A 13,911-nucleotide genomic window follows, 5' to 3' on the forward strand; every position below is an offset into this window, starting at 1 on the left:
TAGCTCATTCGAGCTCTCCAGGAAGGGGACAAAACAAGAAATGGCAGAAAATGGAACAGGTCTGCCCACTGAGTCAAAGTAAAAACGAGGGTTTGGAAACCGCTGCAAAAGGATGTTCATCCACAAGGAAATATTGAGGGCTTTTCTTTTGTTCAGGAAGAAAAAAGCAAATAGTCTGTCCAGGGTTGCCCCATGAAGCTGATTGGTGGGTTGGGAGGAGAGTAAAGGTAAAGGACGCATGGATGGTTAGGTCCAGTTAAAGGCAACTATGGGGTTGTGGTGCTCCTCTCGCTTTCAGGCCGAGGGAGCTGGCATTTGTCCACAGCTTTCCGGGTCGTGGCCAGCATGACTAAACTGCTTCTGGCGCAGCGGGACACTGACAGAAACCAGAAGCACCATTTACCTTCCGGTCGCAGCAGTACCTATTTACTTGCACTGGCATGCTTTCAGGCTGCTAGGTTGGCAGGAGCTGGGGCAGAGAGGCAGGAGCTCACCCTGTCACTGGGATTTGAACTGTCGTCCACCTGATTGGCAAGCCCAAGAGGCCCAGTGGTTTAGACCACAGCGCCACCTGCTTCCCTTCCTGGGAGGAGAGTGAAGAGATTCAGGCCAGGCAAAAGGACATGCTTCACACAACACACGGTTAGCCTATGGAACTCTGTCCCACAAGATGTGGTAGCCACCAATTTGGACAGCTTACTAAAAGGTTAGACAAATCCTTGAGGGCAAGTCTGTTCCATACCAAAGATGGATATCGTGTATTAGGAAATATCGTTGGTGGAGAGAGGGCTGTGGTCTTCTGCTTGGGGGCTTCCCAGTGTCTTCTGGTTGGCCACTTTGGGGGATGGGGTGCTGGACTAGACAAGCCTTTGGCCTCTTAGATCTTAAAGGAGCAGCAGTAGCAGATTAGGAATTCCTGTCCTGGCTTCCTTGCTGATTTCATTTCAGGTTCTCATATGTATTCTTCCTAAATGCATGAGGCTGCTCTAAATGCAGAAGGTCTCGGGTTCAATCCCCGAAGTCTCCAGGCAGCACTTGTAATTACTGAGATACGTGGAGCAATGGTCTTCCCTGGTATTTACACAAACTAAAAATTAAGCTGGAGATCTTTCTGTCTTTCTCTGGCCGTGATAAGGACTTGTAATGTACTAAGCAGCCCTCCATGATCCTCCTGGGTAAGAAGAACCATAGCTCCAGCGATGCCGTTGTTAAACCATCAGCAAATGCTGATAGTTTAAAAAGATAATTCATACTGCCTGTCGATCCTGTCCATAAACAATATAGTTTTCAAAAGCCACCTGAAGAAAGGCTGGTTCCTGCCAAACATCAGGTGGTAGGGAGTTCCACAGGGCCGGACCTGCCACACTAAAAACTTAGTCCCTGGTGAAGGCCAAGCAAACCACAGGTGAGATAGGGAGGGGGGGGGAACCACCTGAAGTGCATTATCAGAGGATTTGGGTGATGGAGGTGGAGCATAAGGAATCTACTGTCCTTAAGGTACTTTGGGACAGTTCCAGGCTTTGTAGGTTAATGCAAGAACCTTTGAGCTGGCTCAGTGGCTGAAGTTTATGGAAGTTTGTTTACTTGCAGCATTTTAGCAAAAAACAAACCCTCACAGCAGCTTCAAAAAATTCACTTTTTTAAACAAGCCTAGCCCAAAGGGGGGGGGGCAGGCTGAAGCGCAAGTTCTTCACGTTACAATTATTAGAACGCATTTACATCATTCTGTCTGTGCGGATTCCGGCTGACTAGAAGAGCGGAATTCCTCATGGGTGAGTTGCTGTCAAAAAGTTGCAGCCTCTTGAGGCCTCTTTCAAGCCTCAGCTTTTATAAGAAAGAGCTTCATTAGATGCACACAAAGTGGGCAGCAAAGGTGTTACCGTAAGTGCCCAGTATTTATTCTTATAAAACCTAAGCATTGTTCCTTGTTACAGGTAGGTAGCTGTGTTGGTCTGCCGTAGTCTAAACAAAATTTTAAAAATTCCTTCTGGTAGCACCTTAGAGACCAGGCTGGAGTCACTGGTGCAAGTGATTAGGCAAATTAAGCTCAACTGCATAATTTTAGTTGGCCATGCAGCAGAGCAAGGAGCCGCCACACTGCCTGTCCTTGCCCATCAGAAGCCTTTGGTATTCTAGGGCTGGAAAGGGACCCCGAGGATCATCTACTCCACCCCCCTGCAATGCTGGAATATGCAGCTCTCCCTTATGGTGATTGAACCTGCAACCTTTGCGTTATCTGCACCAACTGAGCTATTCTGATTTTGCCAGTATTGCCACATTTAAGCATGTTTAAAGATAAAGGTCCATTAGGTCCAGTCGCAGACTACTCTGGGGTTGCGGTGCTCATCTCGCTCTATAGGCTGAGAGAGCTGGCGTACAGCTTCCTGGTCATGTGGTCATGACTAAGCCGCTTCTGGGGTGGTTGTGCTCATCTCGCTCTAGAGGCTGAGAGAGCCAGCGTACAGCTTCCTGGTCATGTGGTCATGACTAAGCCGCTTCTGGCGAACCAGAGCACCACACGGAAACGCCTGTTACCTTCCCGCCGGAGCAGTACCTATTTATCTACTTGCACTTTGACATGCTTTTGAACTGCTAGGTTGGCAGGAGCTGGGACTGAGCAACGGGAGCTCACCCCGTCGCAGGGATTCGAACCGCTGACCACCTGATCGGTAAGCCCTAGGCTCAGTGGTTTAGACCGCAACGCCACCCGCATGTATACACAGCCATAATAAGGACTAGCAACTTATTTTGTGGTATATGACAGAATCTTGGGAAGAAGCTCAGCTCTGCTGCACCCAGTGTCTGCTCTGTCCTTAAGCCCGTTCTCTCTTTCCTGCAGTCTATGGTATTGCAGTGTGCACATATCCCCACATAGATACTCTTGTGCATAAATGGTGTGTGTGTGTGTGTGTAGATGAAGGGTGCGTGGTTTGAATTATCTCAGGAGAGCCAAGAGTCCATTTCCCCTCTGTATGTCTTTATGACATTGGGATGACTGGTGCATGCAGTTAGCAGCATCTCTCACAGATGTACGGTAACAGGTAGGTAGCCGTGTTGGTCTGAGTCGAAGCAAAATAAAAAAATTCCTTCAGTAGCACCTTAAAGACCAACTAAGTTTTTATTTTGGTACGAGCTTTCGTGTGCATGCACACTTCTTCAGTACGGTAAGTGTGCATGTAGATTTGTGTGAGAATGGAGTTTGCACCCGGTGCCACCAGGGAGCAGCAGAGGACCAGCTCTTAATGCAATGCCTTAGACGCACTTAGAAGTTCCTTTGGCTTGTGGCTGGGGAAAATTCACGAACTGGCTAAACAGTCCTAGGTACACACGCAAAGACTCTTAATACCAAGCACACCCCGCAAGTAAAAGGTGGATGATTCTGTTAATCTCGATTTCTCATTTCTCCAGCCTTCTCCACATTTTCACGATATGCAAAATCTTTTTTCCTAGTTCTCATGAGAATACATCAGCATCTTAAATCGGATTTCTCCTAACGTACATGCTTTTGGAAGCAATTCTGCTTAACGTACGAATTTGATTGTGGCCTCCACCTTGTGGCCTCCATGCTGCCAACCCCCTGGACCTTTGGAGTGTGTGTGTGGGGGGGGGGATGTCTGCTGACAGGTGTCTCCAGGCAGACCACCAGACTGCCCCCATTGGGACTCATTTCTCACCACTCAAGGAGCCTTATTCAATGTTAGTGTCTTGATCAAGGGAAGTTACAGTGCCACTCTGTTCTGCCTTGGTCAGACCACACCTGGAATACTGTGTCCATTCTGGGCAACCCAATTTAAGAAGGATGTTGACAAGCTGGAAGGTGTACAGAGGAGGGCGGCCAAGATGATCAAGGGCCTGGAAACCAAGCCTTGTGAGGAATGGTTGAAAGAACTGAGTATGTTTAGCCTAGAAAAGAGGAGACTGAAAGGAGATAGGATAGCCATCTTCAAATATCTCAAGGGCTGTCATATGGAATAGGGAACCAGCTTGTTTCTCCTGCTCTGGATAGCATCTAGATCTAGGGAAGTAATAGTACCACTGTATTCTGCTCTGGTCAGACCTCACCTGGAGTACTGTGTCCAGTTCTGGGTACCACAGTTCAAGAAGGATACTGATAAGCTGGAACGTGTCCAGAAGAGGGCAACCAAAATGGTCAAAGGCCTGGAAACGATGCCTTATGAGGAACGGCTTAGGGAGCTGGGTATGTTTAGCCTGGAGAAGAGAAGGTTAAGGGGTGATATGATAGCCATGTTCAAATATATGAAAGGATGTCATATGGAGGAGGGAGAAAGATTGTTTTCTGCTGCTCCAGAGAAGCGGACACGGAGCAATGGATTCAAACTACAAGAAAGAAGATTCCACCTAAACATTAGGAAGAACTTCCTGACAGTAAGAGCTGTTCGGCAGTGGAATTTGCTACCAAGGAGTGTGGTGGAGTCGTCTCCTTTGGAGCTCTTTAAGCAGAGGCTTGACAGGCATATGTCAAGAATGCTTTGATGGTGTTTCCTGCTTGGCAGGGGGTTGGACTGGATGGCCCTTGTGGTCTCTTCCAACTCTATGATTCTATGAACTCAAACCAATGACCTCAAGTTACAAAGGAGGAGAATTATGACAAAACATCAGGAAGAATTTTCTGACAGCAAGAGGTATTCAGCAGTGGAACAGTCTTCCTCAGGACGTGGTGGACTCTCCTTCCTTGGAGGCTTTTACGCAGAGGTTGGATGGTCATCTGTCATGGATGATGTAGTTGAGATTCCTGCATTACAGGGGGTTGGACTTTATGATCCTCTTCCAACCCTACGGTTCCACGAAACTTTACTGAGCTGTGTCCAGTTCGGTTGCCTGCCACTAGCAGCTGGTGGGCCAAATCCTGCTCAAGGTGCATGACTCATTTAGTTTCCATTGCGAGGCGTCAGAGGAATGCCCCACAGCTGGATCAGCCCCCAAAGCTATGGCGACAGGCCTTTGAGTCATAAATTAGGCTCATTTAGAATTCCAAGAACTTTGATGGGGTTTCAAAGCATACAAGTAAATTCAAAGGAAGGTAATTGGTTACAAAGGTGAACTTCAAAGGAAGATAATTGGCATCGGCAGCAGTTCCAGGTACAAGAAACCGAGTGTTGGGACAAAACAAAAGTTCCTGTGAATCACTTTTAACCTAACGTGAAACCAGGGTGGGGGGAGGAAAGGAGGTAAAATAGGATTACGCAAGGAAATTGACGCAAACTTGAATGATTAATAGCCTAAACCTAAATTAACTGTTCTTTGGTTGCAACATTCCTATTGACATCATACTAGCAATTAGCCAAATAAAAAGGTTGCATTCAAATAGGTTTCTGATTGAATCAAGATTCCAAAACATCATTTTATGTGTGAGGCTGAAGAGCGTCAAAGCTGAGCTGGGGGTTGCCAGCACTTCATTGTAGTGCTTCCCATCCTGCTCAGGTTTCCAATATCAGGTGGTTGCCTGGGAATTTTGTTTGGCCCCCTGGAGTTGCACTTATCCCCATGCTGTTTAGCGCCTACATGAAACCGCAGCATGGAGTCGTTCCTAGTTCTGGAATACGTTGTCAGCAATGGCTCTGCTTTCTTGCATCTGCAGGCGAGCTGAACCAATGTCTTCTCTTGGTAATGGACTGGATGACAGCTAGTAAACTGCAGCTTACGCCCAACAAGAAATAAGCACTGTTAGTGGGTGGTTCCCTAGACGCGGGTGGTGCTGTGGTCTAAACTACTGAGCCTCTTGGGCTTGCCGATCAGAAGGTTGGTGGTTTGAATCCCGGTGACGGGGTGAGCTCCCATTGCTCTGTCCCAGCTCCTGCCAACCTAACAGCTCAAAAGCATACAAGCACAAGTAGATAAGTAGGTACCGCTGCGGTGGGAAGGTAAATGTGTTTCTGTGCACTGTGTTCTGTTGTACCAAAAGTGGTATAGTCCTGCTGGCCACATGACCCGGAAAGCTGTCTGTGGACAAATGCCAGCTCCCTCGGCCTGAAAAGCAAGATGAGCGCTGCACCCCATAGTAGCCTCTGTTTGGACTTAACCGTCCAGGGGTCCTTTACCTTTTCCCCTAGACCAGGGGTTGGCAACGTTTTTTGAGGCCAGGCTGGTCCACTCCCCAGCAGACCTCTCGGTGGGCCGGAGCGTGTGTGTCCGTGTGTGCCCACGCGTGTGCTCCAACTATTTCTGGCGTTCTTCCAACCTGGGCGTCGGTCCCTGCGGTGAGGGGAAAAAAAGGTGCCACAAAAAAACCCCACTGAATCCCCATGCCGATCCACGGAATGGCCGTGGGCCGGTTCTAGGAAGCTCATGGGCCGGAACCAGCCCATGGGCCTTAGGTTGCCAACTTCTGCCCTAGACCAGATGTTTGGGATGTGCCCTGCTCTGGATGGGATTGCACTCCTGACTGCAGAAGTAGAGTGCTCAGGGGTTCAGATTCCCATTCAGCCTTCATGCTCATTTGTTCCCATGAGACTGTAGGAAGAGCTCTCCTATATCAAGCCCCGAAGCCCATCAAAGTCCAGCATCCTGTTCTCACAGTAGCCAACCTTGTGCCAATGAGAAGCCCACAAGGAAGACCTGAGTGGGACAGTGTAGAGTAGAACCCATTTGTAGTTCCCAGAAACTGGGATTCAGAGGCATACTCCCTCTAGCCAGAGAACATAGCCATTGTTGCTAGTAGCCATGGATAGGGCCTTGTCTTTTATGAATTTGTCTAATCCACTTCTGAAGCCGTCAAGGTGGTGGCCATCACTTCTTCCTGTGGGAGGGAGTTCCACAGTTCACATAAGCACTGCATGAAACAGTCAGGGCCGGCTCTAGGTAGACCCCCAGTGGTGCGGTGCGCCAGGGCGCCGGGCCGGTAGGCCGGGCGCCACAAAGCAAAGCCACGCGGAAACCATGCTGCACCCTGCGAGGGCGGGGGCGTGGGAGCAATCTCTGCCCCTCAACGCCAGGGCGGCCGACCTGCTCGAGACGGCCCTGGAAACAGTACTGTCTTTTGACTCTCTTGAACCTTCCAACATTCAGCTTCCTTGAGTGTCTGTGTTTTCTAGTGTTACGAAGGAGAAAAACTTCTCTCTTTCCAAACCATGCATAATATTACTGCTGTCATGTTCCCTCTTACTCAACTTTTCTTTAAAAAGTCAAAAAGTGTAAGCTTTCCTCATTGGTAACTGGCTTTGACCCCTTGATATTTTGGGTTGTCTTTCTCCAAACCTTTTCCAGCTCTGCAATATCCTTTTAGAAGTGAGGCAGCCAGGCCTCCTAAGTCGGTTGCACCATAGATTTGTTTCACAGTATTATGATATCAGAAGTTTTATTTTCAATTTCTTTCCTAACGTTTCCAAGCATGGAATTTGCTGCCACACAGTCAGTTGACGTCTTCATGGAGCTGTCCACTGAGAAGCAAGGTCTCATTCCTGGTCAGTCACTATTAGTTCAGACCCCAGGAGTATATATGTGAAATTAGGAAATTTTGCCCTAATATGCATCACTATACACTTGTTTACTTTGAGTTGCATGCGCCCTTTTACTTCCTTGTGCCAACTACTCACTCTGAGCCTAGCCTACCTCACAGGGTTGTTGTGGCTGGCCCATGCACTTATTTAATTATTGCATATATTTCTCCAAGGAGCTCAAGGAGGGGCAATAGTCCCCCTCTTTTAATACCCACAACAAACCTGTGAGGTAGGTTAGGCTGAGAGGCAGTGACTGACCCAATGTCACCCACTGAGTTACATGGCTGAGTACAGCTTTGAACCCTGGCCTGGCCAGATGCTCTAACCATATAACACCGGTCCTGAAAGATCTACATTGGCTCTCAGTACGTTTCTGAGCACAATTCAAAGTGTTGGTGCTGACCTTTAAAGCCCTAAACGGCCTCGGTCCAGTATACCTGAAGGAGCATCTCCACCCCCATCGTTCAGCCCGGACACTGAGGTCCAGCGGCGAGGGCCTTCTGGCAGTTCCGTCACTGAGAGAAACAAAGCTACAGGGAACCAGGCAGAGGGCCTTCTTGGTAGTGGCACCCTCCCAGTGAAGTGCCCTCCCATCAGATGTCAAGGAGATGAGTAACTATATAACCTTTAGAAGACATTTGAAGGCAGCCCTGAGCTGGATCTAGACACATTTGGTTTTTTTATATATAAAAAAACATTTCAGGAAAACACATTGTAAACCTCATAATGGGAGACCGCGTTGCTGAACGATGGAACTGGGGTCACAGTGTTATAACACTTTTTTCTTTACTAATGTAGCTGAGTCCCTGTATAGGGAAACATCTTAAAGTGTAATGTCTTATTATGTTTGCTCAGAGCGGTTGGGGCAACCCAGTCAGATAGGCGGGGTATAAATAAAATCATCACCACCTTGAGCTCTTTAGAGGAAAGGGGAGGTGTTGGACTAAATTAGGAAACAGAGTTGAAGCCGTGTGTACGCTATCGGGTGGGTACCATGCCCTCTTTCCTCCTTCACCTCCAGTGTCCCATATATCATAGGCAGCTAACCTGTGGCCCTCTGGGTATTGCTGAACTACAACTCCCAGCTTCTCTGGCCAGGCTGTCTGGGGTGGATAAGAACTGTAGCTCAGGAACCTCTAGAGCAGGGGTCAGCAAACCTTTCCAGCAGAGGGCCGGTCCACTGCCCCTCAGACCTTGTGGGGGGCTGGACTATATTTTGGAAAAAAACAATGAACGAATTCCTATGCCCCACAAATAACCCAGAGATGCATTTTAAATGAAAGAGCACATTATACTCATGTAAAAACACACTGATTCCCGGACCGTCCGCGGGCTGGATTTAGAAGGCGATTGGGCCAGATCCGGCCCCCGGGCCTTAGTTTGCCTCCCCATGCTCTCTAGGGAGCCTCAGGTTAACCACCCAGCCATACAAAAAGTGTTTCCCATTCTGAGTGTGTTTGAAGCAGCCTTCTGCCTGGGTCCAACAGCCTGTATTTTTCCACAGCATCCAGCAGAGGTGGAGCAGCAAGATCCCTCGCCTGAGAAGCATTTAGGGGGTTAAGACTGGCTAGCAAGCTGAACATGAGTCAACAAAGTGATGTGTTAGGAAAGGCCAGCACTATTTTTCGCTCATATTAACAGAAGGCTTGTACCCAGAAGGGTCGGGAACAAACAGTGCCTCTCCTTGCAGCGCCACAAAGGCCCGTTTTGCTTTTGGTTCAGGGTGCCACATTTCAGGGGAAAGTGCATAGGCTTCGGGGTTGCAACTAGTTTTTGACAAAGGCCGTTTTAGGGATGACAGCCCAGTTCCAGCAGCCGTGGCGTGCATACATTGGAGGGGGGGGCTGAAGGTAGAATTGATACGGGGGGCCCCCTCTAACCACTGTTACCTTATTCAATTGGGTTGTTCCATGACAAACACACACACAAATTTTTTTTTAAAAAAATAGCTGCTACATCTCAGATTTTGATTAAAATTGCTGTACTGGATTTTCCCACATGTCAAAGTCACTGGTGTGAATAAACATTTCCTATGCCTTATAGTATTTGAGTTATTTGGGGGGGGGGCAGGTGGAAATGAAAATTAGGGGAAATTAGGGAAATGTTCTATACATGCACGATGAAGATTTTAAAGCAAAATTTCAAAGCAATGTGCATAACTCACATTACGGTCATAGAATCATAGGCTCATCTAGTCCAAGCCATTGTAATGTAAAAATCTTCTGCCCAACATGGGGCTTGAACCCACAACCCTGAGATTAAGGGTCTCATGCTTTACCGACTGAGCTATCCCTCATGCAGGGCTGTGCCACACACCTTTCCCAGGCAAGGACTTTAAGCTCAAGCTGTTGTGGGAAAAGGAAACCAGGGAAGGGCCATGGCTCAGTGACAGAGTATCTATCTTGCAAGCAGAAGGTCCCAGGTTCAATCTCAGGCATCTCCAGGTAGGGTTGAGAAAGGCTGCTGCCTGAAACCCCAGAGAGACACTGCCAGCCAGTGTAGACAATATTGAGCTAGACGGGCCAGTGGGCTGGCCCAGTAAAAGGCAGCTTCCAATGTCCCTATCTGACACCAAGGCCAATGTCCCTATCTGACACTCCCCCTTCCTGGTGTACATGCTAGACCAACATGTGTGCCATTGGGAGAGGAATAATAGTAGCATAGAATTCTAGAGTAGGAAAGGAACCTGAGGGTCATCTAGTCCAACCCCCTGCAATGCACGAATCTCAACTAAAGCATCCATTCCCTTTCTCAGAGGCAGATGAGACAGAAGACACTGCAAGTTACAGAGCTGAGTACATATCAGTGAGCCTAACTACATTTTATGCAGCTGCACGTCCTCTTTTCCTTGTGCCTACCTAACTGCAAGCGGCTTATGCCTCATCCACCTACTCTATGTTCTACTCTGCTGCCTGCAATGGTGCACAAAACCCACTGCCTGGGGCAGTTGGCACCTCTTGCCTTATGGTCAGGCTGCCCCCCCCCTCTGCAGGTTTCAGATCTTGCACCCTATCCCTGCTCCGTGCAGACCGAGGTAGCAGGGTTACCCTATAGGTGTCTGACAGGTCTTTCTCACTCCACCAAGATCAATGTGAGTGTCTCAGCTGGGAAGTGGGGTCTTGCAACTTCTACAGCAGCCTTTCTTTATGCTTCCCCCCATTTCTTGGAAACTTTCCCCAGATTGTTGGTGGACGGGTGTTTTTGTAAAAACAAGGCTTACAATGATCAGCAGTATTTGTTCAGCCTAGTTTGGCTATATTGTTCGCTTAGCAGCTGCGTCCTAAAATTCACCAATGAGCGTAATTTCTGTAAATAGATCGTTGGCTAAGCTACCAGAATTGGTAATGTCCCCTTGTCCTGATCTACGGATCCAAGGGCTCGACGATTCAGAGCTGATCTTTATGAGATGATGGCAAAGCAAAATTTTAGCAGAAGGAGAGACAAGGAAATATACTGGGGGAGAGAGTGATAGAAGCAGTGATCTAAGGCGTTGCAGTTTCTTTTACCCCATGAGTTTGGGGATGGGTGTTTTGGTGTGTGTTTTTAAACTTGTTCATAAATGATTTCAAGTTAGGGGTGAGCTGTGAGATGGCCAAGTTTGCTGATGAAACCAAATAAGTCAAGAGGATGGTTAGGACAAAAAGGGACTGCAATGAGCTCTTAAAAGGACTTCTCCAAACTGGGCAAATGGGCATCAAACTGGCAAGTGCAATTTCAATGAAATCAAAGGTAAAGTGAGACACACTGGGGCAAAATTCCTAATTTCACTAATACCCTAAATGGGCTCCGAACTGGAAGGGGCCAAACAGGGACAAGAGACCTTGGGGTCCTAGCACATAGCTCAGCAAAGATGTTGACCAGATGTGTGGGGCAGATGTGAAAAAGACAAATTCCATGTTAGGGACCATTGGGGGCAGGGCTGAGAAATAAAACTGCAAAGATCATTATACAAATCTAAGGTGAGGTGACAGCAGTCACGAAATTAAAAGACGCCTGCTTCTTGGGAGAAAAGCATTGACAAAGCAGACAGCATCTTAAAAAGCAGAGACATCACCTTGCCGACAGAGGTCCGTATAGTTAAAGCGATGGTTTTCCCATTAGTGATGTATGGAAGTGAGAGCTGGACCATAAAGAAAGCTGATCACTGAAGAATTGATGCTTTTGAATTGTGGTGCTGGAGGAGACTCTTGAGAGTCCCATGGACTGCTAGAAGATCAAACCTATCCATTCTGAAGGAAATCAGCCCTGAGTGCACCCTGGAAGGACAGATCGTGAAGCTGAGGCTCCAATACTTTGGCCACCTCATGAGAAGAGAAGAATCCTTGGAAAAGACCCTGATGTTGTGAAAGACTGAAGGCACTAGGAGAAGGGGACGAGAAAGAATGAGATGGTTGGACAGTGTTCTCGAAGCTACGAACATGAGTCTGACCAAACTGTGGGAGGCAGTGGAAGACAGGAGTGCCTGGCGTGCTCTGGTCCATGGGGTCATGAAGAGTCGGACATGACTAAATGACTAAACAACAACAAGGTGAGGTGAGGCTTCGAGTAAAGGTAAAGGGACCCCTGACCATTAGGTCCAGTCGTGACCGACTCTGGGGTTGCGGCGCTCATCTCGCATTATTGGCCGAGGGAGCCAGCGTACAGCTTCCAGGTCATGTGGCCAGCATGACAAAGCTGCTTCTGGTGAACCAGAGCAGCACATGGAAACGCCGTTTACCTTCCCGCTGGAGAGGTACCGGTACCTATTTATCTACTTGCACTTTGACGTGCTTTCGAACTGCTAGGTTGGCAGGAGCTGGGACCGAGCAACGGGAGCTCACCCTGTCGCGGGGATTCAAACCGCCGACCTTCTGATTGGCAAGCCCTAGGCTCTGTGGTTTAACCCACAGCGCCACCAGTGTCCCTGAGGCTTCGAGTACCATCTGTAATTCTGGTTGGCAGACATAAAAAAGGATGCTGTGGAGTTGGGAAATGTTCAGAGAAGAGCTTTGAGCTTTTGGATGTTCTTAGAACAGGGTGGATTTTGCAAGCGCTTCTCTCTCTTGTTTATTTACCACCCTCAGAAAGTATTTGGCTCGACCACGGCAGATTTCCCCCCCTACCTCCATGAACACACATACGTACATACACATAATCTATTCGGTGTGCAGTTTTGCCCTTCTCTCCCACCCACCCCATGTTTGCTATTGAAAAGTCAAACCTCTTGCTTGTGTGTCGTGGCTCCCAATATCTGCTCGGTGCTGTTGTTCAGGGCAACGCAGATGGTGCTATTAAGGTCCTTTTGTGTACGGCTGAGGGTGTTGTTTTCTTTTTTAAAAAAACACAACAACAATCTTATGCTTCTTCCCTGCTGCTGCCTAATGCCAGGTAATCAAATTGGGCATGGGAGCACATCCAAAATGCCAGCCCATTGCCCCTTCCTCACTCCCAGTTGTGGCAGCTTTGCAACCCACCCTGTCTTCCCCAATACATTATAACAGGGGCTGAACCCAGTCCTCCATCCCCCTCTGTCTGGCTCTCGGAACTCTCTAAAGCCCCAGGTTAGGGCTACTCAGCTGACCTTCCTTCTCATTCTACATTAAGAACTTTACAGCATAAGAAGAGCTTGCTTTCTGGACCAGACCAAAAAAACAACAACCCAACCATCCACTTCAGCACCCTGTTCTCACTGGGACCAACCAGATATCTATGGGAAGCCCAGAAGAAAGAAGACAGGAGCGCAACAGCCACTTGTGAGTCCCAGCAATGGGTAAGCAGAAGCATGCTGCCTCTGACAGTGGCAGGAGCATAGAATCGCAGAATTGTAGAGTTGGAAGGGACCCCCAAGGGTCATCTAGTCCAACCCCCTGTATTTCAGGAATCACAGCTAAAGAACCCCTGGCACATAGCCATCCAAACACTGTTTAAAAACCTCAGATGAAGGAGAGTCCACCACCTTCTGAGGCTGTCTGTTCCACTGTCATAGAATCATAGAATAATAGAGTTGGAAGAGACCACGAGGGCCATCCAGTCCAACCCCCTGCCAAGCAGGAAACACCATCAAAGCATTATTGACAGATGGCTGTCAAGCCTCTGCTTAAAGACCTCCAAAGAAGGAGACTCCACCACACTCCTTGGTAGCAAATTCCACTGCCGAACAGCTCTTACTGTCAGGAAGTTCTTCCTAATGTTTAGGTGGAATCTTCTTTCTTGAAGTTTGAATCCATTGCTCCGTGTCCGCTTCTCTGGAGCAACAGAAAACAATCCTTCTCCTTCCTCCATATGACATCCTTTCATATATTTGAACATGGCTATCATATCACCCCTTAACCTTCTCTTCTCCAGGCTAAACATACCCAGTTCCCTAAGCCGTTCCTCATAAGGCATCGTTTCCAGGCCTTTGACCATTTTGGTTGCCCTCTTCTGGACACGTTCCAGCTTGTCAGTATCCTTCTTGAACTGTGGTGCCCAGAAC

The sequence above is a fragment of the Zootoca vivipara genome, chromosome 5 (assembly GCF_963506605.1).
Source record: "Zootoca vivipara chromosome 5, rZooViv1.1, whole genome shotgun sequence".
Lineage (NCBI taxonomy): Eukaryota > Metazoa > Chordata > Lepidosauria > Squamata > Lacertidae > Zootoca > Zootoca vivipara.